We start from the raw sequence: 25,680 nt of genomic DNA on the forward strand, positions 1-25,680 counted from the left end.
GTTGAGAGTCAAGAATAAACAGATGGCTCTGAAAGGGACTACCACTGTGGGTCACCCTTCTGGAACTGCAGGGCATTAGCAGCAGGTTTGTTGGTTACAAGGTCCTCACTGTCCTCTTCCTAGAAGACTTCTGCTAGAGAGACCTACAGGAGAGGAATAATAAAGGGGCCTGACCAGTGTGAATCCATCTGAATACTCTAAGAAAGTTACTACAAAAATCTGAAATGATGGTGGTTACGGAATTATATTCACGCAAGTGCTGTTCAACAAAGTAAACCAAAGAGCATTGTGTTTCCCAATTACCCAGTCTGTAGGCCAGATTCTAAGATGACCCCCAAGAATGCTGCCCCCTTGTGTACACACCCTGTAACAATCGCCTCCCCTGGAGTGCTAGGGCCCCGTGAATGTGATGGATATCACTCTGTGATTACCTCACTAACCAGCTGGCTCTGAGTTCATTGAAAGGAAGATTATCTGATTGCGCCTGACATAATCAGGGGAGGATTTCAAGAAAGTGAACAGAATTGCTGGTGGCCATGAGTTCTATAGCTGCAAGGAGATGAATTCTGTCAACAAGCACATAAGCTTGGAGGAGGCTTGGTAGCAGAGATAGGACCTCGGCCCCAACCAACACCTTGATTTCAGCCCCATGAGACTCTTAGCAAAGGACTCAATCATGCTATGTCCATACTTCTGATCTACATAAACTAAGATAATAAATGGGTATTGATTTAAGACTCTAAGTTTATAGTAATTTTTTATGCAGCAACCAAACAATTAATATACCCAGGCTCAAAACAACAAGAGCAATAGCAATAAATTGCTAACCTTTATATAGCTTATATTGAAAGCGTCCTCCCAAGAGCTTTATATATACTAACTCATTTAACCCCTGTACAACCTTAGTAGGTATTTTACCTTAGTAGGTATTTTGTAGGCGCTGATAGCAGGTATTACTGTCATCCTCATTTATAGATGAGCAATCTGAGGCACAGAACAATTAAGCACTTTGCCCAAGTTCACACAGCCAGCAAAGGACGGAGGTACAAAAACAACATGGCATATAAGATGGACACGAGCATCAAATCTGAGGCCGGCACCAAAGGCAGATGATGCTGTGGAATTAGGGGCTGATCACAGAGGGTCTTGAAGGCCATAGAAAGCAGACCACAGAAATCATAGAGGGGCTGTAATCTGAGAAATGGTGCTCAGATCTGCAGCAGAAGTAGACTGTTGGGGGCAGGCCTAGGGGGAAGTAGAGAGTGTGAAGGAAGGACTTCAGAGCGGTAAGACAGGAGGCAGGGAGACCAATGAGAAGATACTACAGTCTCACTTCGCTTCCATGGAGGTGACCCCTCCCAGAATGTTTTGTGTCTTTCCCGTGTCCTGGGTTTTCTTCAGCAGTCACGATGGGCCATCACGAGCAAGACCTGCATCATTCACACACCTCTTACAGAGTGACAAAAGCTGGTCATAGTCCAAAGCTAGCCACACCCCTGATAGTCTCTCCTTCAGTTACTTTGCATGTTTTAAAAAGATCAGATTTCTCCTTGAAGTTTTCCTCCTTTCCCTCCCATCTCTAGAGTTTTATTAGACGCTCGTGCCAGTCGTTTCCAGGGCATGCAACTACCTTTTTGGTTGGTCTGTGAGCTCTGAGGACTTCTCACCCAGAGGAAAACAAAGGATGGGTCCTGGTATTCTCTAGGAATCATTTGGGACCACAATAAAAGGACCAACCTTTGACCACCACGGAGTCCCACAAGAGGCACACGACTGTGGCACTTCAGGTCCTTAAGAAAGGCAAGGAGGTGCTCCCTTAGGCATCCCCAGATGTGCCCTTGAACGCCATGCTATATTCATCACACAGACTGCGTTGCCAGCTGGGCTGAATGATTGGGGCTGGCAGATTTCAATGACTGCCGGCCTCCTCTCAGCTCCTTGCTGCAACCTAATGAGACTGGAGGGGAGCCAGACCCCGGTCAGGAGAAAAGCCCCAAGAAAAAGCTCCACAGCCAAGAGCTCACAGAGGCAGCAGCCAGAGTGGGTAAAAAGGACTGTGCCTTTAATTACATAAAATGCATTCTGCAAATTCCCATCTGCCTTGCTCTTCACACTGAGATTTTTCCACATGTACAATTCCAAGAAAAACTCCCATCTTCGTGTTGTACCTCCAGAAGCCAAACTATACAACAGAGTCTCGGTCCCACAGGAGAAGAAGTAAAAGACACTGATTTACGGCAGTGACCATTATATTACCTCCTCCTATTGTAGTATTACAAACCCATTAAAACTTCGTAAGCCTTCAAAAAAAGTTTTTGAGTGACTCTTCAAAAATGTCAGTCACTAAAAAACAAAAAATTGGACACTGAAGAGACACGATGACCAAATGTAATTTATGACCTCTGATTGGATTCTAGATGCAAAACAGAAAAGTAAATAAGGCTATAAACATCTAATTTAAATATGGACTGTATGTTGGAGGACATTATTGAATAAATGTTAATTTTCTTAGGCAGGATGATGATGCCATATAAGAGGATGTCTTTATTTTTAAGCAAACGTATGAATTATTTAGGGATGATTTATGATAACGTCTATGACATAATTTCAAATAGTCAAGGGAAAAAAAGGTGTGTGCATATGAGAGAGAGAGAGAGAGAGAAAATATTTGCTCGTCATGAAGAAAGAGATAAAGCAAATATGGCAAAATATTAACAATTGGTGAATCTAAATTAGGGATTGGCAAACTTTTTTTCTGCAAAAGGCTATGTAGTAAATATGGCTTTCTGGGCCTATAATGGTCTCTGACAAAATGACTCAGTTCTGTCATTGCACCCAGACAATACATAAATGAATGGGAATGTCTGTAGTCCTATACCTTTAATTTACAAAAGCAGGCACTGGGCTGGTTTGGCCCACAGGCTGTATGGTCCACAGGGCCTATGCCAGGTGAATGCTGCGTAGACATTCACTAGGCCATTCTTCCAACCTCTCTGTACCTTTGGAAGTTTTCCAAGAAAAGTTGGGAGAAAAGGGTTTTAAATTTATAGAAGCGTATTCAGCTACATGGCTTGGCTGGCAAGACCAATTTCATAAAATTCAAGGAGAAAATAATGGTTGCCTCAGAGTCAACTATTGCAAAGTCACTGAGGTAAGTGATCAAGTGCCACTGATGGAAAGTTACCATCTCTGGCTAACTGGAAAGTACTGTAACCCGAGTCTCAATTCAACACAGGTACTTAATGTAAAGTTCCTAAAAAGAGTCATTTTGTGTTAGACTAATATTAATGTGTGTATTTAGACCGCTGTTTTTGTAACTACCATGCATTAGCTCCTCCTTGTTCTTGGTGCAGTGGTTTCCCATTTCATTCATTTGTGGACCTGCCCCATGCATGAAAACACTCCCCAGGGCTCTAGGGTTAAGAAGGCCTGAGCTTTCCGCCCTCCCTAGGGCCTCTTCTCTGAAAAAGTCCTTGTACTTTGCTACCTGCTTTTCTTGCTTCAAAGGCAAAATGAAGGAATCCCCGGGGTGGTCTCTACCTCCAGAGTGTAGCAGTATCCCTGGCCTATAGTAGGTACTCACTCAGTATTTAAAATAAATTAAGTGCTGCATTCTAGGGACTTATGAGAATAACAACAACAACAACAACAACAACACCAACAACAACAACAAAAACGAATAAAATTCCTTATCTTCACGGAGCTGACATTCTAGTAGGTAAATTCATAAGGACTTACAACAAAAGTCTCTTATCTTCTGGATTAATTTCCATGATACATTAAATGGCTGGATTTGTTCAAGACATCCCTAAACAGAGGTCTGCCTTCCAATCAGACAGTGGAAGTGAGAGAAGAACAAATATATCAAGGGACACTGTAAAACAGCTTTGGAGTCCAAAGGTCTCCAGTTAGAATTCCAGTCCCATCCATTTATTAGCTTTCGGCCTTGGGCATCGTTTCCGAATCTTACTGATCCTCAGATTCTGAATCTGTAAGGTGGGAGGGGTGGGGGGGTGCCATCAACCTTACAGAAACACCAGAATTATAGAGGATATATATTAAGAACACAGCCAATGTCTGGCACCTTCTGGGCATTCATTAGATGGAAGTTATTATTATATTCTTGTCAACTCAGGTCAAGAAAGGCCTATGGAAAGTGAAATGAGGAATGGTTTATCCGTCCATGAAAAACAGACACAGTGTATATACACTATAAATATACACTACAGCCCTTGCCAGTGACATGGGACATGGTGAGAGGAAGAAAGAAAGAAAGCAAGCAAGCAAGCAAGAGAAAGAAAAAGAAAGAAAGAAAGAGAGAGAGACAGAGAAAGAAAGAAAGAAAGAAAGAAAGAAAGAAAGAAAGAAAGAAAAAAAGAAAGAAAGAAAGAAAAAAAGAGAAAGGAAAAAGATAAAGTTTAAAAAGGTAGTTGCTATTATTGTTTAGTTACTATTATTAACTGCCAACTTGTCACTTTTCTACAGGCTACCTCAAAGTTACTCACAAGCTAGGTACCAAAAGTCCATTTGTAAGACAGCTGCTGACATGTCATTTGTAATTATCTCACAGAAACAACCTCTGCATGGTGGTTCCCAGAACCAAACATGCCCACTTAATCCAAAATGTACGTGGAGGGAGTATTAACCATATTACGAACCTAACTGCTGAGCAGAACAACATTTCAGCGGGAAAGTGCATGCGTTGAGAAAAGCCAAGCACGCAGCCTTCCTGGCTTCCAGGATTCCGGAGGCCATAGAAAAAGCTTCATCAGCCCAAGGCAGTACCACGGGAGGGAGGAGGGGAGAAGGGTGGACGAGCAATTCAGCGCAAACCTCTGATCACACCACGGCCTGATCCTTTCTCCCCCTCATATCTTCAGAAGGCAGGTAGGAGCCTGCCGCTACCTTTCCCCTTCTCCAGCTGTCATTTCCAACTGGACAGGGACTTCTCTGTTCCTTGATCCTCTGCAGAACAGCCTGCAGCTTTCCAGCTCGGGGGAAGGAACCAGCATTTAATGGTTCTCTAGGGAAACCAAACAGGTGGTAAGAGGCTGCCTTCTTTGTCCGATCTCCTTGGCTTTCTTTCCTTTACAGCCAACAGGGAAAGGTCAACATGATGGTGGGTTTGGAGTTCACAGAAAATGAAAGGAAGCTCATTCGTGTTTCAAGTGAACCTAGACGCCTACACTGCCAGGTATTCAAGACGCCATATACACCCAGCATCCATATAATTTTCTGTTTCAACAAATGAAAAGACTGAGTGGAAATAATAAAATGTAAACTGTGATGACATCTGCTGAATTTCTTAATACATTTTCTATAATAAATATTTGCCTTAAAAATCTTAATAAGGATTAGGATATCTCAAAAAGATTTGCAAGTATATCAGAGAGGATCAGATCCTTTTGGAGAATCAATAACTAATACCAATATTACTTTTCTGTATTATATTACAAGGTTTGATTTAAAAAAAAAAAAAAAAAAAGAGGGGCGCCTGGGTGGCGCAGTCGGTTAAGTGTCCGACTTCAGCCAGGTCACGATCTCGCGGTCCGTGAGTTCGAGCCCCGCGTCGGGCTCTGGGCTGATGGCTCAGAGCCTGGAGCCTGTTTCCGATTCTGTGTCTCCCTCTCTCTCTGCCCCTCGCCCGTTCATGCTCTGTCTCTCTCTGTCCCAAAAATAAATAAACGTTGAAAAAAAAATAAAAAATAAAAAAAAAAAAAAAAAGAAAGAAACAGGGGGCACCTGGGTGGCTCAGTCGGTTAAGCGTCCGACTTCAGCTCAGGTCATGATCTCACAGTTCATGGGTTCAAGCCCGCGTCTGGCTCTGTGCTGACTGCTTGGAGCCTGGAAGCTGGAGCCTGCCTCAGATTCTGCATATCCCTCTCTCTCTGCCCGTCTTAGCTCACCACACTCTGTTCTTTCCTCTTTCTCTCTCAAAACTCAATAAACATCAAAAAAAATTTTTTTAAAGAAACATGACTTTTGTTAGGTTTTCTACAAGTGAAGCAAACAAACTCCCTTTAGCAGAAAAGCAATTACAGATTTCAGAATTTAAGGAATACGTTACCAAAACATCTCCAGGAACTTACCCCACAATTAATAGAATTTGGGGATTTCCTGGGCCTGCCGTGTGCTCACGGTTGCTCTCCCAGCCTGTATGGGTTCCCGCCAAGCTCCAGCAACTGGCAGGTGCCCAGAACAATCAACACTGGCCAGACTTTCAATGCATTTATATTTGCCGGGAGTGCTTAATGAGGATAGCAGGCCTTCCACCGGGAGGTGGCTTGTTATGCCGGGGGTGGGGTGGGGGGGGGGGGGGGGGGGGGGGGGGGGGGGGGGGCGGCAGTTCTGGGGAAGCTTGACCCAGAAGGTGGCAGCTGGGTGGCTGCTAGAAGGAGCAGAAGACAATTTATGGATGGGAAATGAGCAGAAGCATGGCGGGTGGCAGGGAGAGAAGGAAAAGCTGGGGAGGGGAAGAAAGCCAGGAAAGGGCAGCTGGAGGAGCATGTGAGAGCCCTGGGAAGGATCTGGACTGTTCTCTGGGTGGTGAGGACACAAGGGCAGCTGAGGAGGATGGAAGGAGTCTGCGGATCTGACCTTTATTTACAGAGACAAGGTCTGGTGGCAGCAGGGGGATCCACTGGCTGGAAGACAGGGTCCACTTAAGAGATTATTACAAGAGCTCAGGGAGAGATGAGGAAAGCCTGAACCCACACAGAAGCAACAAGAACAGAAAAGAGGGGGCGGTTGTGAGCACCCCCGTTGGCTGGTCAGTTGAGTAGATTTGGAAGTAGAAAATGAGAAGAAGGAGGGTGTTTGAGGCGGTGCTGAGGTTTTTAACCACTGAGACCATCTTCAGGAACAGAGGAGGGGGAGATTTGCGAGAACTGGAAATGATAAATTAAGTCTGGAACATTCTGTATTCAAAGAACCACAGCTCTTTGGGAGCTTCTGTTTGGGTCTGGAGCTAAGGGGTGAATTCTGGTGGAATTATGCAGGTTTGGAAATCACCAGGACGTGCCCATGGCAGGACAGGGAGCATGATACTGCCCAGGAGAGTTCAGACAGGACAGGAGACACTAAAACAGGACCATCCAGAATGCCAACATTTAAAGAACCGTCCGAGGAGAAGGAGCTCATCATGCCTGAAGAGAGGCAAATGAGAACAGGAGAACCAGGCAAGACTGCCAGGGAAGCCAAATGAGAGCACTGTTCAGGGAGCCCCGTGTTTTCCAGAGCCAAAGGCTACCATGTTGCATCTAGGGTATCCACACTGCCACTTACTGGCTGAATAGCCACAGGCAAGTTGCTTACCTGGTCCCTGCCTCAGTTTCCTCCTCTAAAAGAGTAAATCCTCACAATGGCCTCCAAAGCCCTCCAGAAGCTGCTGCCCACTACCTCTCTGACCCCGTCTCCACCGCCCTCCCTCTCCCTGCAGCCAGGCCCAACTCCTTGCTGGTCTTCAGCCAACCCTGCCAGTGCCTCTGCACTGCTCTTTTTCTTACCTAGCTATTACCTAAAACAATCTCTGGTATATAGTAAGTCAACATCCAATACATATGCATGGAAGGAATGAATGACCATCAAAATGGAGACACTCATAATATCATAGGGCTGCTGTGAGGAGTTAAGTAAGAAAATATACATAAAGTGCTTAGAAGAGGACAATGTTTGGCACGATGAGTGTTTTCTATTATGATACTTATTTCTGTTAGAATGTAAACTGTTAAGTCGTCAACGAATGGATTTTCTATTAAAAAAAATTTTTTTTAACGTTTATTTATTTTTGAGACATAGAAAGACAGAGCATGAATGGGGGAGGGTCAGAGAGAGGGAGGCACAGAATCCGAAACAGGCCCCAGGCTCTGAGCTGTCGGCACAGAGCCCGACGCGGGGCTCGAACTCATGAACCTCGAGATCATGAGTCGGCTTAACCGACTGAGCCACCCAGGCGCCCCTGGATATTCTGATTAGAAGGACATTACTGACTTTTGGGAGAATTTCCCTGCAATGATAGGGTAGAAGCCAGACTGCCAAAGTTAGGAAGTCAGTGCAGAACCAAAAACATTGGAGAAAACACACAGAGACACCTTTGGGAAGTCTGGCAGAGAAGAGATTCTGAGGTGAGGGATGGTGGGTCAAAGGAAGGTTGGCGGACTGGTTCTTTTAGGCAAGTTGCATGGCAGGAGAAACGTGGCGCCCTGCTCATCCTAGAGCTTCCCTGCCCCTCCCAGACCACTGATGCTATCTATCATCCTCATGAGCAATGCTCATTCATTTGAGGTTTGAACCATCAGTTCTCCACCATAATGACCTTCCATCCTACTCATTATTTCTGTCACAATCATGGGGGACGCTGACGCCAAGCTCACCACTCAATACAATCAACATTTTAGTTGACTTTAAATTCTCCACGGGCAGCCTGTTCGATAATCTGGCTTTCCAGTTCTTTAACTGCTTTGATTCCAAAAGTTTTTACTTACACGCCCTATTTCAGGGTCATAACCGTCACCCATACGTGGCCTGTGGAGTTTTAAACTCCAACATCCTACTGTGGGTTTAGCCCCTCTCCCTCCAGGCTCCTCATTCCTTCTCTCCCATAGTGTTTGCTCTTCCAACCCAAGATGCCCCTTTTCTCTCAGTCCATTTCCCTCTCCCCTTGCTGTCTGGTTTCCTTCACGATCCAGTCCAGACCAGTCAGACTCTTCTACTGCTCCCCTTCTTGTGTCTTCGGCACCCCTACCTCTCTGTCTTTCTGTTAAGGGGCAAAGACTAGGAAAAGGAAATAGCGCAGGTCGAACAGTTAGCCTTGGAAATGAGCCTGGTGGCCAACCAACACAGCCATCGCTTGCCTCTATTCGAAGAGGGATCAGGTATGCCCACTCCTCCTGTTTCTACATGAGGGGACAACACTTCCGGCCCCTCAATCTTCTGCTGCCAGGTTGGTGTGGGAGAAAAGAACAGGGCATGCTCAGTTCAGCCAGTTTGGACTTCCCCTCTGTGGAAGACAGCCTGTCTGTAAGACATATGTGTCCTGTCTGTCTCTGCCATGTGGTAAGAGGCTTCTCTCTGTGGGCGAGGGCTGTGGTTGTCCAGCTGTGCCAGGAATGGGTGGATAAAGTTAATTCAGGAGTGAGGATTAGCAAACGCACTTGGCTACAGCTCTGAACCCATGTTCTCCTACTTGTTTCATGAGAAGTAAATCTGATATTTTGGTCTCTATTTGCCTCCTGTGTTTATGCCTCAGCTGAGAGGGGAAGAGAGGAGTATTATTTACCGATCGCCCTAAATCCCTAATGGCCTGCCCCTGGTGCTACTGGAAATAATGATGCCGTTATTGGGTCTGGGGCTGCTATAAATTTATAAGCTTCCACCTCACTGAGCCCCACTGGATTTACTTGGTAATCCTTCTAGGTGTCTTTGATCAGCCCCTCTCCCGGTCCTTGCTGAGGTTTTTACATGCCTCCTCTGCCTTCTAAAATCTCTCTGCCATGCCTTCATCTTCTCCATCACAGATAGATGTCATTAGCCTTCAAGAGTTAAATCCCTTCACTCTGGGTGATCCCAGTTCTGCATATGAAAGCTTTTTTTAAAAAAAAAAAGAATATAAAGTAGGATATTTTAAGGCATTTGAAAACAATCTGATAACATTTTTTCAGCCATGGGTGCAAAATGTAAGTCTACGTTAGAGGGATGATCAAACAGCCAGTGGTATGCTACATTACTTTTAGTTTATTTCTTCTGAATTTATTCAAATATATTTACTGCATATTCATTAAATGAAAGGCAACGTACTGTGCTAGGTGCTTTGGGCAGAAAGGGGTCATGGTAAGAGTTGGGACTCTTATTTGCAAGTGAGAGAACTCTGGATGGAAACAGACATATATTGGATTACAGAGCCCAGTACACCCCAGCCTCAGGGGAGTGGGGATGCACCTGACCCTTTGAAACTGGAAGCCAGGACCTCATGTGTTTGGAACCTGCAATTGCTTCATTTCTTGTCTGCTCATTCTGCAGGTTGACTTATTTGCTTTCATTGCAGACAGGTTTCCTCCACATGGATCCCTAGTTACCAAGTTTCATAGGCGAAGGTTGTCACCCCCTAAGAGGACTAATTCTTTTTTTCCCGTGCAGTTCAAAAAAATCCCAGGAAAAGGAAAAGACCCTTATTGGTGAGGCTCCCTCCCACAGTGACTAACGGGATGGGTAAAAGAGACCATGAGTCATTTTAATCAATGGTGGGGTAAGGGTACGGGGGCAGAAGAATTTCCAAAAGGAGAATGTGATTCCCTAATCAGGGGACCCAGGTCAGGCAAAGATAAGAACACTAGCTACCTTCACAAGGGTGGACCAGATATGGACCTTTTCCTCAAAGTTAGTACGGAGTAGAATACAGATGTATTTAAAGATGTTCTTTTGAAAGGGCCTATATGTTACACTGTAATGCAGACTCAGTTTCCCAAACTTAACAGGCCTGGTGCCAAAGGTGGCTAACCACAGAATGAAACAAGCATAATTAATGAACTAACTCCGTTGGAAGAGCTTTCAGGCACAATTCCTGGTCAATACAGTGGTTGGAGCTGAGCTCTTCTTCTTTCAGGACATGTAGGAAAATAGAGTGCCCAATCCCAAAGGTCTAGCACCTTGATTTTCTCTCTTGTTCTGGATTCCAGACTTACGACTGTCCACATGGCAGCTGCTTCTCCTCTTCAGGACTTGACATTCAAGCCTACTCAAGGGTCAGTACCTCAGTACTATCTGAGGACAACTGGGATTCCAGTCTATCAGAAAAACTGTCTAGATTCCAAGGTTTTATGCCTCCAAAAAATGACTACACTACTCCCCAAACTACTCAGACTAACCCTAAAACTCAGCATAAATGCTATTGTTATATCGCCAGATTGTTTTCCGGCATAACTCTCTCTTTGCATTTGGGAATTTAATGAAAAATAGCTTCATATTATGTTAGAATAAAACTGTTCAAGCTCTCATACCTCATTAAACAATACTGCCAAACTGTTGTTGACATGGAATATATGACTTCAGCCTTTCTCAGGACACTGATAGTCAAACTGTGGTCTGTGGACTGCTGCAGGTTTGGACTGCTGGGCCAGGATGAGACAAACGCAGAACCGGAAGTGAGGTTTTAAAAACTTTAATAACAATTTGGCATTCTAAGCACATCCAAGCATATGATCAATAGACACATTTCCCTGAACAAGGTAGACACCATTTTGGACGTTATCCAACCTGCATATCATGGGAACTGTGTAGTTAATGGTAGTAGGATCACATATCAGTCCAAACTAGACTAGAAGTTAAACAAACAACAAAATGCAAATCAAAACCACAATGAGATGCCATTTGACACCTAGTAGAATGGCTATTTAAAAAAAAAACTACAAGAAAAATAACAAGTATTAGCAAGGATGTGGGGAAACTAGAATCTTTGTACACCGCTGGTGGGAATGTAAAAATGTAGCTTCTGCGGAAAATAGTTTGGCAGTTCTTAAAAAAGTTAAACACAGAATTACAGTATGACCCAGCAATTCCACTTCTAGGTATATACACCCAAAAGAATTGAAAGGAGGGACTCTAACAGATACTTATACATCAATGTCCATACTCGCAATAGCTGAAAGGTGGAAACAAAGCCAACCCATCTGCCTATCAACAGACAAATGGATAAACAAAATGTGATACATACATACAATGGAATATTATTCAGCCTTAAAAAAGAAGGAAATTCTGACACATGCTTCAAGACGGTTGAATCTCGAATTCATTATGCTAAGTGAAGTAAGCCAGACACAAAAGGATAAATTTTACACGATTCCACTGGTATGAGGTACCTAGAATAGGAAAATTCACAGAGACAGAATGTATAATGGGGGTTACTATGGGCTAGAGATTCAGATGAATAGAGTTATTGTTTAATGGCTACAGGGTTTCAGTGTGGGATGATGAAAACGTTCTAAAAATGGATAGTGATGATTATCAAGATACATAAAGCCACTGAATTATATACCTAAAAATGGTTCAAATGGTAAATTTCATGTTATGTGTATTTTACCTAACAATAAAAAATGCACACACCCCTCCCCCCAACAACAATTATTCTTCATCACAATTGTTGTAAATTTCTGTCCTAGTGTGCACATCTCCTAGGGGGTCCTGAATCAAATAAAACTTGCAAAGTGCTGCCCCTCCTTGGAGTTCATAAGGCTTAGACTAACGCTTCTGAGAAACTCCTTCTATTCTTCTCATTTTAAACTCTTAATTTTAACTCAGCATTTCCTAAACGTACTGGACTTCAGAACCCTTTTGCCCCCATATACACCTTTTGCTTTCTCACAAAACACAAAGAAATGCTGAACTCCCAAAGAATGACCGAAACATGGTTTATACTTCCACATCGCACACAAATGAGAGTGAAATAGTCACCACACTTAGGTTGTGGCCCCTAATCTAAAACCGTCAACCTTTGCTTAGACCCTCGGATCAGTTCCCATGCTGACAATGCCAACCTCCAAGGCATACCAGGCTAACAGGAGTCAAACAGCCAGGATCTGGTTCATCTCTGCCTCCCTCTAGCCTCACAATAAGGATACATTTTACATCTGCCTTTATAGGGCTCCCAGTGAAGCCAACAATTTACTAGTCAGAATGACCTCAAGAACAAAGTACCTCATGGTCTAGGGCAGACATGTGGAGGACATTAGAAAAAGAAACAGGCTTTTAGAGGGCAAATGAGAGTGCAAAGCAGGAGCCATATTGATAGGTCCAAATACCATTACCCCTATCATATTTAGAGGTCACAACCTCTCTACTGAGAAGGCGAAAAAGCCAGCAAGAAAGGAAATACCACAAAGTAAAACACCAAAATCAACCTTTGCACTCGTCAACATATACCATGGCCTGAAGTAATTTTAGTATTTAAAATTTTTGGCTGGAGAAAAGTTCACTTAAGATGTTCTGCTGATATTAAAACATATGCGAAAAGGAAGAAGAGGCATGCAGAGTAGGAATTTGAAGCAAAAAAGAGAAATCTGGTGAAAACATCACTGCCACTCTTTTTATTCTTTCAAGTTTATCAGGTTCTTAACCCAAGTCAGGGCCCCCTTAACTATTCCAATTTTTTTTCTATGTAATTCAAAAAAGGTGTGGAGAAAAGATTATCTTCAAATAACTCTAGATTCTCGACTTTGTAATCACGCACAAGTGGAAACCACATTTCATCTTCAAGAAACATTAAAAAAAAGTATATTCAAAACAATAAATTTTCCGTGGATACTGGCTTCCTCTTTCCAAGTTAGTGTTTGGCCTAATTTAGACAATAAATCTAATGGGCAAGTTATCTCTCACAAATAGCACCTAGCACATTCTTGGCATCGGAAAAGAGTTAACACATTGCATATGCCGTTCATGTTCACAAAACAAGATATCTGAGCAAAAAAAGTCACCGGAGCTGGGTGGGGGAGGATGAGCATAGGAATGTAGAGGGCCACCAATGTGGCTGCAGAGGACCCTGTTCTACACGCTCAGAGTTCTGAAGTCGCATCCAGGGGGCCGGAACCAAAGGATGCAAAGTACTAAGATGTTTGGGACTTCACAATTTCTAGCACACTTAATTTTAGCAACGCAGCCCTAATTAGGCCTACCTTAACAGACGTGGGAAAAAAACGGCGTTTAAAACAAGTTCAGTTGACTTGCTGTTCAATGGTAGAGTTTCAGTCTGGGATGATGACAAAGTTCTGAAGATGGATGGCAGTGTGATGGTGGCACAGTAGTGTGAATGCCCCGAATGGTACCGAATTGTACACGCAAAACTAGTTGAATGGCAAATTTTCTGTTGTATATACTTTACCACAAGAAAGGAAAGTTCAGTAACTTCCCAAGGTTACACCGTGCATCTGTGACAAGGCTAAGAGGCGTTCCAGTCTGTCTCAGAGCCTACAGTCTTTCTCTGCATCTCTCGAAAGTAATGATAAAGATGATGGTGATAATAATAAATACTCTCCTCCTCCTCCTCCTCTGCTTGAGCACTCACTTTGTGCCAGACAATATTCTAAGCAATTTATGTGTACTAAATCCCCACGACAACCCTATATGGTAGATATTCTGGTTATCCCTATCCTCCAGATGAGACAGCGAGGCACAGAGAGGTAGTGTAGTTTCCTCAAGGGGACACAGCTGATCAAACCCCAGGCAGTCTGATCCCAGATCCTCTACTCTTCACCGTGTCACTTTACTGCCTCTTGGCATAGAAATTTATATACATAGCATAGAAAGACATAAACCTCATTAGTCTCAAGATAATTCACAAACCAAAAATGTTGATAGGTTATAAATAATGTTTAGATGGGTCAATCAACTTTAGTTTACACAAAGTCTCTGAGGAAGATACTCTAAAGATGGCCTCACTGTTGCCTTCTAGAAAGTGTGCCATGTGGCTCTGGGCCATGCTCCCCTGGTACTGCCCGAACCACGGCAGAAGTAACGTGTACACCCAGCTCTGTGTTCCCTGGTGAGAGTCTAGGACTTATTTTTCCACTGTATCATGAGCTCTCACACACGAATTCATGCTCACACGTGTACCCACGATTTTAGGATTAGCACTATGACCAGTATATGTCTTCAGTAAGCTTTTCTTAGTTCACTTAGAATAGTTTATTTTTTTTAATTTTTTTTTAACGTTTATTTATTTTTGAGACAGAGAGAGACAGATCATGAACAGGGGAGGGTCAGAGAGAGGGTGACACAGAATCTGAAACAGGCTCCAGGCTCCGAGCTGTCAGCACAGAGCCCAACGCGGGGCTCGAACTCACGGACCGTGAGATCATGACCTGAGCCGAAGTTGGCTGCTTAACCGACTGAGCCACCCAGGCGCTCCAGAATAGTTTAAATAATATCGCTATTATCTGTTCTTCAAAGGTTAGCTCTCTCACCATCCAGTTCTCCAGTCTTTGCCAATGGTAACTTTTCACCTTTCCAGTCTCTTCTATTATAATTCAACATCTTCAGGGTTTCTACTGTTCTTGGGGGACAATTTTGATCATGTATATTTTGCTAAGAAATCGTCCTTTTCTGTTGGTTTTCAAACCTCTTGCCACAAATCTTACCACAGATTTGTTTATACACGTCTCAAAATGATTTTAATTTTTCTTCTGTCTTTTGCTTTGCCATTTCTTTCTTTTTTTTTTTTTTTTTCAAATCTTCGGTTTGCATTCTCTTGCTCTCATGTTTTATCCTTAATTGGGCTTGCAAGGAGTTTAATCTATTTTATTGATCTTTCCAAAGGACTAGCTTTGGGATTTATTTATCCATCATTCTATCCCTTTATTATTTTTTTAATTTTAATGCCAGCATAGTTAACATACAGTATTATATTAGTTTCAGGTGTGTATTATATCTATCCCTTTAATTAATTAATTCATGTTTTAAAAGATTTTAAGAAACATCTACACCCAACATGGGGTTGGAAATCACAACCCTGAGATCAAGAGTCACCTGTTCTGTGACCAAGCCAGCCAGGTGCACCTAGATCCTTAATTTAAACTTTTATCTATTAATTCTCTCTTACTAACGTTTTTTTCTCTAATTTTTATTTTGTGTATTTCCTAAGTAATAAGTTGCCCTGTTTTTTCTTTATTCTTTAACAAAGAATAAGACACTTCCTCTGAGTACAGCTTTCACTACACTTAGAAGTCCTCATAACAAAATGTTTTTTACCGATTTCTTCCCCAATAACTTTACTTCTTCTTTGATTTCCTTTTTGATTCCCAGGGTTATCGATGAGAGAGCTTTGGAATTTCCAAGTGGATAAGGTTTTTTCAAAATTGCTTCTTTCTATTCTCATCACATCACAACCAGGGAGAGCACCCTGTTAAATCTCCCTCCTGTCCTTGAGTATTTGAAGGTGTTTTTGTGGGTAAGAGCATGATTCAGGAGAAAGGCAACAGTATTAAATGACTGGGGACATTTACCTGGCTATTTTTATTGACTGACTATGATCTTTGCAAAGTTGACATGAAATCAGTTCACACAGCAATTGTCCTCCAGGATATCTACTATGATATGATGAGAAAAAGCATGAGATTTGGAATTTAAAACTCTTGTCTCTTCCCTTTGTAGGCCTGGGTCTCAGTTACCTGATCTATATAATGTAAATCATGCTTGCTGGAATCACAATATTATTAGTGAGAAAATTAAATAACCTGGTGTAATCTGTCTACAGAGCCTTCCTGAAAGTCATCAAAATACTGCCTTTAAGAAGCAGCTCTCCACAGCCCTGGTAGACGAAGAAAACCCTCCAAATGGGGACTGTGTCTTGTCAGGTGCCTGGGACCACACGGTGTGGAGAAACGGACATACCACTGCATGGACGTTACACACACCCTTGTATGTTCCACACACCCCAGAGGATTCTAGAAAAAGGCGGTCATCCCCGACCAAGTGGCTTTGAAGCAGTTAAGTGTTTTTAATTCCCTTAAAACACTGTATGAATGTGCAGAAGCAGGAGAGTGGCGGGGGGGGGGGTGGGCATGGAGAAGGAGACTTAAAGCAATTTTGCTGTTATACTCAGCACTGTAGCGAGTATTTTTGAAACTAAAGACTGATTGAGAAGGACATCAAAAGAGTTTGATTTGTTTGATGTTTGGACATATACACATGATGCAGATAGCTGCTGGATTAATGATGACCGTCTGTACGCCAGATGGACGGTGACTGTGTCGAGACATCTGACTCAGCACCATTTGAAAAGCAGATTAAGGTAAAACCATCCTAATGCAGATGATCCCCCCCCCATGTTTAAGGGTACAACATTCTATTGTTAGTTAAAATCATTCAACAAACTACAATTAACTTTTAAGACCTCTTCTTTCTGTGTTAATACCATCATGTAAGAATCAGAAGTGGTGATATAATTGGCTGGCCCGTTTCTGTGAGGGGGTAAGACTCTTTTAGGACAGGCAGTAGGACGTGGCGAACAGCCCTGACACTGAGAGGGAGAGTCCGGTATAACACGGCAGCTGGCCTGTAGATTTACATAATCATTTTATATTTGATATTGGTAAAAGCTTTTAATCTGAGTACATGGACAAGCAAAAAGAAAAAAAAAAACATAATCCCATCCTCCCACATTTTTTTTAATGCTTATTTATTTTTGAGAGAGAGAGAGAGAGAGAGAGAGAGAGAGTGCAAGCAGAGGAAGGAGCAGGAGAGAGGGAGACACAGAATCCGAAGCAGGCTCCAGGCTCCGAGCATTCAGCACAGAGTCCGATGTGGGGCTCGCACTCACCAACCGCGAGATCATGATCTGAGCCCAAGTTGGACCCTTAACTGACTGAGCCGCCCAGGTGCCCCCCAGAACGTTCTTTTAAGGCATTTATCCCACTAAAATTTCTTTATATTTCTTTTGCTAGCTTTTCTTCATAAGAAATACAAATGACCAATAAATATGTGGGAGAAATTTCAACCTACTGAAAAAATTTCAATGCAAATTAAGACAACAGCATAAGAATAGTTTTACTATCAGATTGGCCAAGATGAGTACAAACAAGAAGGTCCAGTGTTGGGGAAAGTATGAAAAAGTTGGTAGGCCCGCTATGCAGCTACCAAGAGTGTAAATCGCTTCTATACTACCTTTCAGGGGTGATTTAGAAATAAGTGCCAACTTGTTGTGATGAGTACCAGGTGTTGTATGGAAGTGACGAATCACTAAATTCTACACCTGAAACTAATATCACACTGTATGTTAACTAACTGGAATTTAACTAAAAACTCAGGAAGAAAAAAAAAAGTGCCAAAAGCCTTAGGATTTTAGATTCTTTGGCTTTGGCAATTTCCGCTCTGGCAATTTCCCCTATGTTCTAAAGACATAAACATGAATCATTCACAAAGATTTTTTGTAAATGAGGGTCCATTGCAATGTTGTTGCAAATGAAAAATTGAAAACATAAATGTTCAACGACAGGGGATTGTTTAAATAGAACTGTACTTCTATTGGAAACTATTGTGGTATATGCTCCTGTTGGTATATGCTTATGTTAGGCACTAAAATGATTTGAGGTATCTGGGCAGTTTAATCCTGAAGTACGAAGTATACAGATACTTTAAAAGATGATTATAAAAACTAACTTAGAGTTCAATACTCAGAATAAGCATTATTAGCATTAGTATAATTTTAAGTGATTTTTAGTAAGTAGATAAATAATTTTTCCTCTTTCTAAAAATTCTTTTGAATGTTTGAAGAGGCGGCTTATTCACATGTTTAAAAAAATATACAAAATGCTTCTGTCTTGCAGTCTTCTAGATTCCCACTCCCAAGGCAATGGATATTTCCAGTTTCTCGTATATTTTTCCAGAAGGATCTTGTGTGTATACAAGTCTATTTACATATATTCAACCTCCTCTCCCACCTTTAAAAAAAAAAAAAAAACCAATGTAGGTACACCTTGTTTTTTAAAAATGATATTAATCAACAGATAAAGAATGCCATCATTTTTTATGACTATCCGGTATTCTATGGTATGAGTGGGCCAAAATTAGGGTAAAAATAATTTATTGCCCAAATCGAGACACTTTTGAAAGGGATGCTACTACTGATTATAGTGAAACAGCACACATAAGCCAGGCTGTGCATAAGCAGGGCTGTCTCAGACAAACCTAGACGTATGGTCATCCTATCCATAAATGAGCACAGCTTATTAACCAGTTCCCTTTGTGATGGAACTTAGGTTTTTTCCAATTACTTGCTAGAGCAAAAAGTGCTGCTATAAAAACCTGACATATGTAAATTTCACACACGTGGGAGTACATCTGTAGGACAGAATCCTTAGCAGTGAAATTGCTTAGTCAAAGGACAGCTGCATTATTTTTATTTGATAGATATTTCCAGATTGTCATCCAAAAAGGTAATTATTTTAGGGTGCCCGGGTGGCTCAATTGGTTGAGTATTCGACTCTTGATTTCAGTTCACGTCATGATCCCAGGATCACGGGATTGATCCCTGCATCAGGCATCACGCTAAGCATGAAGCCTACTTAAGATTCTCTCTCCCTCTCTCTCTCTCTCTCTCCCAATCTTTCTCCCTCCCTCCCCCATTCACACACACTCTGCCCCTCCCTGGCTCATGCTCTCTCTCTTTCTCAAAATAAATAAACATTTTAAAAAGAATTATTTTCATTTTTTCTGAAGCATTGCTTTATAGTAAGATGAAACAATTAACTATAATTTATTTGATATAAACTAATATGTATATATTTAATATAAGTTAATATTTAATAATAATTTATTAATTAAATAAACTTGTAAAATTAAATAATGTGAAAAATGTAGATTTAGCAAGTTAAAAGCGTTCTTTCTTTTTTTTTTATTTTTAATATTTATTTATTTTTGAGAGAGAGAGAGAGAGAAAGACAGAGCATGAGCCAGGGAGGGGCAGAAGAAGAGGAGACAGAATCTGAAGCAGGCTCTCCAGGCTCTGAGCTGTCAGCACAGACCCCAATGCAGGGCTTGAATTCATGAGCTGTGAGATCATGAGCTGAGCCGAAGCCAGATGTTTAACCGACGGAGCCACTCAGGGGCCCTGCAAGTTTGAAGCATTCTTAATCATAAACACATATAGAAACACAAGATTGGGAGTAATTAACATTGAGCATACTTAGACCACATAGAAGTTTCAGGAACAAACCCCACAAGAAACGGTGCCAATGAACAGATTAGGCAGTTAGAGGGTTCAAGGGTTCGAACCCACAAACCGTGAGATCATGACCTGAACCGAAGTCAGACGCTTAACTGACTGAGCCACCCAGGCGCCCCAAGTTAGTTTTCATTTGAAGTCAGTAAGTGACAAGAAATGGCTGACAGAAGCCTGTCTTTTTTTCTTTTCAGGGAACAAACGGTTCTGAAAAGGCAGCTCTAAGACTTCCGGGCAGCTATTGTAGTGCCCACAGTATCTGTTACAGCTGCTGGACCTGAAACCCAAAAGTGGCAGGGAAATCTCTGGTGAGGGCCAACGGGCTCGAGTGTCCGCTAAAACGGGGCCATCTCAACACCGCAAGAGGCAGATACACGCTGCCTCCAGGATGGACTCATTGTTGCTTCGTGTATAGAGAAGCTCTGGCAGACAAGCCACGGATTCTTTCACTTATTAAATGAAATCCACACCTGCCAAAATATGTTTTAATAAATCTCATATATTCAGGCCTTAACCTTAAACCTCTTCCTACTATTCACAAGACATTCCCAATATGAGCTTTAATATCTACCACATAAATCTGTATGCCAAGAAGTTACAAAACCAACTACAGAGTGGTCTCAAATGTATGAGGGAGGATTTCTACGGATGCTTTTGTAAGAATTTCATATCCACACGATGAAACACCATTTGAAAATTATTTCCAACGACTACACACCAAAATGAGTACAATTTTTAATTTCTGAACTTGTAATGAGCATGTGAATCCATAGCACAATGCTGGCACATAATAAATATTTCCTGAATGATTGAATTTGGGGTAAAACAGACATTTACCTATTAAAACGGCACCTGATGACATAATACAGAGTTAACAGGCAACACTGTGCTTTCTCAATTGTAATTCCCTTAAAAATCAAGATGTTGGGGGCATTTGGATGGCTCAGTCGGTTAAGGCACCGACTCTTGATTTCAGCTCAGGTCATGACCTCACCGTCTGTGAGATCCAACCGGGCATCGGGCTCTTCGCTGACAGCGCAGGGGCTGCTTGGGATTCTCTCTTTCTCTGCCCCTACCTCACTTGTTCATGCTCTGTCTCCAAATAAATAAATAAACATTAAAAAAAAAAAAACCAAGATGTTAAAGAAATGCTAATCTTGTCAGTATCCTCACACTTAAAGCAGTAACAACAGCTACTAGTCATGAAATGATTACATTAGTCTTACGTGGATGGAAATTCAGGCTGTTTCCAATCTTCTACTTCATACTATGCTATAATAAATTGTGTGTGTGTGTGTGTGTGTGTGTGTATGTGTGAGAGAGGAAAAGAGAGACAGAGAGAGAATGAGAGATTTCATACAAGTGGGAGTGCATCTGTAGTATAAAAATCTTAGAAGTCAAATTGTGTTAAGTATTTAAAAGACATTATTATTTTGTTCTCACAACAGCCCTATAAGGCGGGCTGAGTTGCTCCTCATACGTGGACAAGAAAATTAAATCGAAGGTTCAGAGCGGTGGAATGATTTCCCCTCAGTCCTAGAGCCAGCAAATGGTAGAGCTGGAGTTCTAACCCAATCCTCGATGTCCTGCCTGTTCCACTCCTTTACAGTCTCAAAAATGTTTTCCCATAAAGTTCCAAACAAAGAGCATCATAGAGGACTCAAGCCACACTTGAAGTCTTGAGAGTTTAAACTCAACAAATTAAAACAATGGCAGCAGTGATGGTTAAGCAGATAGGTTTGGGGCTGTGCTAGTCCCCCAGCGATGGGGCTAGAACCTACGATATGAAGACAGACTCTGATGGATAACAGGGAAATCTGGGCCGGTCCTCCCACACACCCTGAACACATTGTGCCTTTTTAAAACTTCCACTCAATGATCCTTGCAGTACAGGTCCCACCTGTACTGTACTTAAGATCTGGCTGGAATAAAGCTAGTTTAATCAAACCCCTGGTACCTCCTGCCTCCTGGGGTTGCTTTATAAAAAAGAGGTCTGTTTGTTCAATTTGGCACAAATTGCCTCACCAATGGCATATAAGAAAGATTTGTCTTCTTAATTATGTTATATATGGGAGCGTATAGCAAAGGTTCAGGACTCAACATTTTTCAAATAGGTCTCAAAGCTCATGACCGAATAGCCATTAGCCTGTAAAATCAAGTATCCTGCCCTACGCATTCATAGCGCTTCACATGTGCAAAGTGTGTATTACAACTTTCTTGAAGGGACTTGGCGATAGGTCTCAAAAACTTTAAAGATGTGGGTTTCCTTTGTTCTTTGGACAGTTGGAATTTGCTCTAAAAAGGGTCAGAGAAAAAAGAAAAGATTTATGTACACTATTTTTTCATCACAAGTTTGTTTATAATAACAGTGGAAAGAACTCAAATGCCTAACAAAAAGGGTACACTTAAATAATAACATTGTACGTCCATGTGGGGAAAAATTATACAGCCATCGAAATGGTGTTTTCAAAGAAAACGACACAGACAAATCCTCATCAGCAAGGACAAGGGAAAATGAAAGACAGAAAACTGATACGCAGTGTAACATCAACCCTGTCATCTGTATACATAGATACATACAGAGAAAAAACTGGAAGACTGATCCAGAATGCTAAAGATCTGAGTGGACTATTACGCATAATTTTATTTCCTTTCAAGTATTTTTTTATTTTTCTGTTTATACATAAAATGTAGATGTTATGATTATACATTACAGTTAAATCCAGAAAAAGATAACAAATAGTATTTTTTAAAGGCTTAAAAAAATGTTTATTTGCTTATTTCTGGGAGAGACCGCACAAGCTGGGGAGGGGCAGAGAGAGAGAGGGAGAGAAAGAATCCTAAGCAGGGTCCGCACTGTCAGCACAGACCCCCACACAGGTCTCGGTCTCACAAACCGTTAGATCATGACCTGAGCTGAAATCAAGAATTGTACATTTAACTGACTGAGCCACCCAGGCGCTCCTTAAAAAAGAATCTTTACATAGGTTGTTGATACTATTGACATTCTCAGCTATGAGCTGTCTCCAGTTACAGCCAAGTCAAACAGGCAGCACTATTTCTCTTTTGCTTTCTGCAGTCTGACCAATTCATCGCTTATAGGTATTATCACCAGTGTAGGAAGAGGGAATGAGGTAGTAAAACTCAAAGCCAGCTTTTTCAGTAGGACAGAGTGATTGCCATACATTTGTTTGGAGAAGACTTGAAAGCCCAGAGTGACTGAAGTTAGAGATTTCCTTTATCTATATAACCTCTGATGTCTAAATTATTCCATTACTGCAGACAACCATATCTTGGTCTCAAGGAATAAAAACCTCTTCAACTAAGAATTTCCATGACGTCACTGAATGGCAATAGCCCCTGTGAAGTGCCTGCCTCCTCCTATGTGAATGCTCTCATCTGTCTCTTCCTTCCATCTCCTGATGCCTCATAACTAGAAAGTCCTTAACCAACCAGAGATTCACTTAACTAGGTCCTTCCCTGCTTTTAAGCCAAAGTCCTATTTAACTTTTAAGATACTGAAATCAAAACCCAAAATCCGTGTGGCAATATTCTGGTAATCCACTGTCACAAACTCTAATTCCAGTTCATTTCAGTCTGATCTTGTATTCTTCCTTTCTGTGTTCTCTTGTCCTTGATTATAAAATAATCCATTTCACATTATTTTCCTTAACTGTACTCGTTTAAAATTTGCTACTAAGAGCCTTGTTTTCTTTTGCCAGAATGCCTTCTCTCATGGACCCTTTGTATCTACTTCCCTGCCAAATCCCTTCTCACTCAAATTCTACTTTTAATCTTCCTCCATTAAGACGTCTTCTCTTTTCTTTCTCTAAGTAAAAAACCAGGACTGTATCAGTTATGGACTATGCATTTTTAGGCATTGAAAGGGAGTAGAACACCAATTCTAATGGTAATCTACCTAAATCCAGTACATGGCTAATTGTCAAATATTTGCTTCTCTCTGATTCTAAACCCACAAACTGTTAAGTATCTCTATATTATTTATAATCATTTGAGTGGGGCATTTGCAAGATCACTTTTTATGAATCTGAGGTGACGCTAATTATGTTACATTTGCCGATGGAGCTGCTTGGGAAAGTTTGACCGAGGTGAATTCAGCTCGGCAGCTGAAGTTTCTCTCTTTCTTTTGTCATCACAGCTCACACTCACTCTCTCCAGCTGCTCTTACCCCTACCAACAAGCCAACCAATGAACATTTCTGAGAACTGTCCCTTTCATCTTTCATTCGGGCTTAGCTAGAAGTCATTACATCTGAAAATATTACCAGTGTCAGTTCTATTACTAGTTTACTATAAAAGCAAGGAAGTATATAGCACCCAAGATAGGAATTTTAGGCTCCTATGAATACCTACTTGGGGTAGGGGTGACTTTTTGCGGTGACAATGGTGTTTCAGCGTTCCTGACATCAAGCCACACAGGAGCCATCTGTATTACCTTCCTGCTAGGCCAGGCTCCACTCTGGAGACCCACTGTAACTCTTTTCGTTACCTTTAGTGATATCTTGGAAAATCCAGTGCCCTGTTCCATGGTCCAACACATCATCCATCCAGCTCTCTCTCTCATGCTCAAAATGCACTGGTTCTTGAACTTCATAACAAACTTCAAACCCCTCGATCACTCAATGGAACATGTTGGCTCCACTATAAATTTGTGACTTCTAAACCCAGTTGAGTCCTTGCCGAGAGCACTTTCCCGTTCCCCTCAGCAACAAATCCAAGCTCCCACATCTCTCTTTGTGTGTTTGTGCAACCAACCTCCTTCCTCATCAAGGTCATCCCTTCCTATCTTCTGAGACATCATTCCATCTAGTTTACCCTCTCTCCTCTCTCTTTTTTTTTCTTTTCCTCACCAGTATTGTCCTTGTCCTATAAACAAGATAAAACAGTCCCTGCCCTATAGAAAAATCCTCCATGGACTGTGGGTCTCCCTCAGGTTAACACCCATTCTCTCTGCTTCCCTCGCAGCTTTCATGGCTGTAAGCATTGTCGCCAGTAACAGTCTTTATTTCTCTCCTCCTTTTTGAGCCCCTGACAACTTGACTTCAATTCCCACCATCTGGTATAAGTGTTCTTAAGGTCAACAATCATGCCAATCCAAGGGAGACTTTTCAGTTCTTACAATGGGCTGATTCACTGCCTGTGTTGGACAGAGTCATTAACTTTTTCTTCCTTGAGACATTCTCCCTCCTGTTGATGCAATCATACTCCACTTTCCAATATTTCTCTGTCCCCTTTTCTCAGTCTTCTTCCTGAGTCCCTTTTTCTCCCTGTTCTGGAACTGATGGTTTCCCCCACTCATACCCCATGGCTGATTTCTCTTCTTGGTCTTTTCTTGGGCCATACCATTCATCCCTGTGGTATTTACCTTTGCTGGAACCATTATAATTCTTGAATCCTTCAAGACTTCCTGCAGGACATCATTTATGCTACGAAATGTCCCGAGAATGGTCACTGTTACAGATGGTGCTGAATGACAATTTCCTACCTTCCTTGGTGCTAAGGTCCACAATCATGATTCGTCCTGTCTACAGAATGTCTGCCTAAGTGTAAGCATGCGAACGAAAATAAATATGGGTTTATAGCTGCCCCACTACAACATAAATGCAAACCATATCACCTACGAAAAAGAGGGCTGAATGGAACAAAAGCGAGGCTTAAACTTCAGATTCAACAGCTCCTGTTGAAACCATGGAATCTCTATAGTGATTAAGCAGAGGTGAGGCCACATGTTCTGATCATTTATTTAACCATGGGAGACAGGGGCGCCTGGGTGGCGCAGTCGGTTAAGCGTCCGACTTCAGCCAGGTCACGATCTCGCGGTCCGTGAGTTCGAGCCCCGCGTCGGGCTCTGGGCTGATGGCTCAGAGCCTGGAGCCTGTTTCCGATTCTGTGTCTCCCTCTCTCTCTGCCCCTCCCCCGTTCATGCTCTGTCTCTCTCTGTCCCAAAAATAAATACAC

At 42.0% G+C, this 25,680-nt stretch overlaps 1 protein-coding gene across 13 annotated transcripts in view; it reads right to left on the reverse strand.

The window, feature by feature from the left end:
- LIMCH1 (LIM and calponin homology domains 1) overlaps nt 1–25,680 on the reverse strand; it is a 327,424-nt gene that overhangs the window by 107,950 nt on the left and 193,794 nt on the right. The window lies entirely within an intron of this gene.

The sequence above is a fragment of the Lynx canadensis genome, chromosome B1 (assembly GCF_007474595.2).
Source record: "Lynx canadensis isolate LIC74 chromosome B1, mLynCan4.pri.v2, whole genome shotgun sequence".
Taxonomy (NCBI): Eukaryota; Metazoa; Chordata; class Mammalia; order Carnivora; family Felidae; genus Lynx; species Lynx canadensis.